Raw genomic sequence first — 4,470 nt, 5'->3', positions numbered from 1 at the left:
AACCCTAACCCAAAGCCTAACCCTGAGTACTAACCCTAACCTCACCTTAACCCTAACCCTAACTGTAACCCTAACCCTGAGTCCTAACCCTAACCTAACCCTAACCCAAACCCTAACCCTAACACCAACCCTAATCCTAAATCTAAACCTAACCTTAAAACTAACCCTAACCCTAACCCTACCTTAACCCTCACCCTAACCATAACCTTAAGCCTAACCCTAACCCTAACTACCCTAACCCTAATCCTAATCCTAACCCTAACCTTTACCTTAACCCTAACCCTAATGCTGAGACCTAACCCTAAACTAACCCTAACTCTAACCCTAACCTGAACCTTAACCCTAACCCTAACCTTAACACTAACCTTAACCTTAACCCTAACTAGCCTAACCCTAACCCTAACCCCGAGTCCTAACCCTAACATAACCCTAACCCTAACCCTCAATTTAACCCTAATCCTAACCCTAACCCTTACCCTAACCTGAACCTTAACCCTAACCCTAACCCTAACCCTAACAATAACCCTAACACTAACACTAACTCTAACCTAAACCCTAAACCTAAACTTAACTCTAAACCTAACCCTAACCCTAACCCAAAACCTTAGCCTAAACCTGACCTAACCATAACCCTAACCCTAACCCTGAGTACTAACTCTAACCTAACCCTAACCCTAACCCTAACCCTAAGTCCCAACCCTAACCTAACCCTAAACCTTACCCTAACCCTAATCCTAACCCAGAGTCCTATGCCTAACCCTAACACTATCTTGAACCCTAACACTCAGCATAACCCTTACTTAAACCTAAACCTAACGCTAACCCTAACCCTGAGTACCAACCCTAACCTAACCCTAAACCTAACCCTAACCCTAATCCTGAGGTCAAACCCTAAACTTATTATAACCCTAACCCTAACACTAACACTAACATTAATCCTACTTCTAACCCTAACCCTGAGTACTAACCCTAACTTAACCCTAACCCTAACACTAACACTAACTCTAACTCTAACCCCCTAACAATAACACTAATGCTAACCCTAACCTTAACCCTAACCCTGAGCCTAACCCTTAGCTAACCCTAACACTAACACTAACACTAACCCTGAGTACTAACCCTAAGCTCACCCTAACCCTAACCCTAACCCTAACCCTAAACCTGAGTCCTAACCCTAACCTAACCCTAGCCCAAACCCTAACCCTAACCCAAAACCTAACCCTAACCCTAAACCTAACCTTAAAACTAACCCTAACCCTAACTCTAACCCTAACCCTACCTTAACCCTAACCCTAACCCTAACCATAACCCTAAACCTAACCCTAACCCTAACCTTAACCCTAACCCTAACCCTAATGCTGAGTCTTAAACCTAAACTAACTCTAACTCTAACCCTAACCTGAACCTTAACCCTAACCCTAACACTAACACTAACACTAACTCTAACCCTAACCCTACCTTAACCCTAACCCTAACCATAACCCTAAACCTAACCCTAACCCTAACCCTAACCTTAACCCTAACCCTAATGCTGAGTCTTAAACCTAAACTAACTCTAACTCTAACCCTAACCTGAACCTTAACCCTAACCCTAACACTAACACTAACTCTAACCCAACAATAACTCTAACCCTAAACCTAACCCTAACCCTAAGCCTAACCTTAACCATAACCCTAATCCTACCAATAATCCTAAACCTAACCCTAAACCTAACCCTAACCTTAACCCTAACCCTAACCCTAACCCTAACCCTGAGCCTAACCCTGACATGAACCTAACCCTAACCCTAACCCTATCTAGGAGCCTAACCCTTACCTAACCGTAATCCTAACCCTAACACTAACACTAACCCTAATGCTGAGTACTAACCCTAACCTAACACTAACCCTAACCCTAACCATAACCCTAAACCTGAGTCCTAACCCTAACCCTAACCCTAACACTGAGTCCTAACCCTAACCTAATCCTAACCCTAACCCTAATCCTAACCCTAACCCTAACCCTGAGTCCTAACCCTAACCTAACCCTAACCATACCCTTACACTAACCCTAACTCTAACTCTAACCTCCTAAGTCTAACCCCCTAACCCTAACCCTAACCCTAAGAATAACCCTAACCCTAACCCAGAGTCCTATCCCTAACCTAAACCTAAACCTTAACCTAACCCTAAACCTAACCGTAACCCTAACCATAACCCTAACCTAATACTGAGTCCTATCCCTAACCTAACCCTAACCCTAACCCTAACATGAATCTTAACCTTAACCCTAACACTAACCTTAACACTAACTCTAACCCTAACCCTAACCCTTACCCTAAGCCAAACCTTAACCCTAACCCTAACTCAAACCCCAACCCTAACCCTAAACTTTACCTTAAACCTAACCATACCCCTAACACTAACCCTGAGTACTAACCCTAACCTAACACTAACAGTAACCCTAACGCTAACCCAAACCCTAATCCTAACCCTATCCTTAACCCTAACCCTAACTCTAACCTTAATCCTAAACCTAACCCTAATCCTAACCCTAACCCTAACCTTAACCCTAACCCTAACCCTAACCCTAATACTGAGTCCTAACCCTAACCTAACGCTAACCCTAACCTGAAACTTAACCCTAACCTTAACCATAACCCTAACCCTAACCCTAACCCTAATACTGAATCCTAACCCTAACCTAACGCTAACCCTAACCTGAAACTTAACCCTAACCTTAACCATAACCCTAACCCTAACTCTAACCCTAATCCTAACCTTAACCCTAAACCTAACCTTAAACCTAACCCTATCCCTAATGCTAACCTTAACACTAACCCTAACCCAGAGACCTAACACTAACCCAACCCTAACACTAACCCTAACCCTAACCCTGAGCCAACCCTTACTTAACCCTAAACCTAACCCTAACCCTATCCCTGAGTACTAACCCTAACCTAACCCGAAAACTAAACCTAACCCTAACCCTAACCATGAGTACTAACCATAACCTAATTCTAACCCTAACCTTAACACTAGCACTAACACTAAACCTAACCACAATCCTAACCCTGAGTCCTAACCCTAACCCTAACCCTCAACCTAACCCTAATCCTAACCCTAACCCTAAACCTAAACCTAACCCTAAACCTAACCCTAAGCCTAACCGTAAACCTAACCCTAAGCCTAACCTTAACCCTAACCCTAACCCTAACAATAACCCTAACCCTAAGCCTAACCCTAATCTTAACCCTAACCCTAACCTTAACCCTTAACCTAACGCTAACCCTAACCCTGAGCCTAACCCTGACCTAATCTTAACCCTAACACTAACCCTGAGTACTAACCCTAACCTAACCCTAACCCTAAGCCTAACCCTAAACCTAACCCGAACATTAACACTAACCCTAAACCTAACGCTAAGCCTAAACCTAACCTTAACTCTAATCCTAACCCTAACCCTAACCCAAACCCTAACCCTAACCCTAGTCCTAACCCTGAGTCCTAACCTTAACCTAACCCTAACCCTAATCCTAACCCTGAACCTAACCCTTACCTAACCCTAAACCTTACCCTAACCCTGAGTACTAACCCTAACTTGTCCTTGACCCTAACCCTAACACTAACCCTAAACCTGAGTCCTAACCCTAACCCAATTCTAACCCTAACCCTAACCCTAACCATGAGCCTAACCCTGAACTAACCATAACCCTAACCCTGAGTCCTAACCCTAACCTAACCCTAACCCTAAACCTAACCCTAACCCTAAACTTAACCCTAACCGTAACCCTAACCTAATACTGAGTCCTATCCCTAACCTAACCCTAAGCCTAACCTTAACGTGAATCTTAACCCTAACCCTAACCCAACCCTAACCCTAACCCTAACCCTAACACTTTCCCGCACACAAGCCCTAACCCTAAACCTGACACTAACCCTAACCCTAACCCAAACCCTAACCCTAACCCAAACCCTAACCCTATCCCTAACCCTTAGCGTAACCCTGAGTCCTAATCCGAACCCTAACCCTAACCCTGAGCCTAAACCTTACCTAACGTTAACACTAACCCTAACCCTAACCCTAACCCTAACCCTAACCCTGAGTATTAACCCAAACCAAATCTAACCCTAACCCTAACCCTAAACCTGAGTCCTAACCCTAACCTAACCCTAACCCTAACCCTAAACCGAACCCTAAACCAAACACTAACACTAACCCTAAATATAACTCTAACCCTACCTTAACCCTAACCTTAACACTAACCCTAACCCTAATCCTAACCCTAACCCTAACTCTAACAACCCTAACCCTAACCCTAACCGTAAGCCTAACCCTGAGTGCTAACCCTAATCTAACCCTAACACTATCCCTAACCCTAACCCTAATCCTAACCCTAACCCTAAACGTAAGCCTAACACTAACCCTAACCCTAATCCTAACCCTAACCCTAAACGTAAGCCTAACACTAACTCTAACCCTACCCTTAA

General features: G+C 43.9%; 1 long non-coding RNA gene across 1 annotated transcript; it reads right to left on the bottom strand.

Moving 5' to 3' along the window:
- Positions 1 to 2,892: 2,892 nt before the first annotated feature.
- LOC311604529 lies at positions 2,893 to 3,070 on the bottom strand. Its single transcript, XR_014781544.1, has 3 exons — positions 3,041 to 3,070; positions 2,994 to 3,010; positions 2,893 to 2,939 (listed from the first exon to the last, which is right to left on the bottom strand). It is a non-coding gene; the product is annotated as an uncharacterized lncRNA (long non-coding RNA).
- Between the last annotated feature and the right edge of the window lie 1,400 nt (positions 3,071 to 4,470).

This window comes from Acomys minous, assembly GCF_964271855.1.
Source record: "Acomys minous genome assembly, chromosome: 9".
Taxonomy (NCBI): Eukaryota; Metazoa; Chordata; class Mammalia; order Rodentia; family Muridae; genus Acomys; species Acomys minous.
Note: the sequence above shows the minus strand (reverse complement) of the source record. Positions and strands in the feature narration are given on the sequence as shown.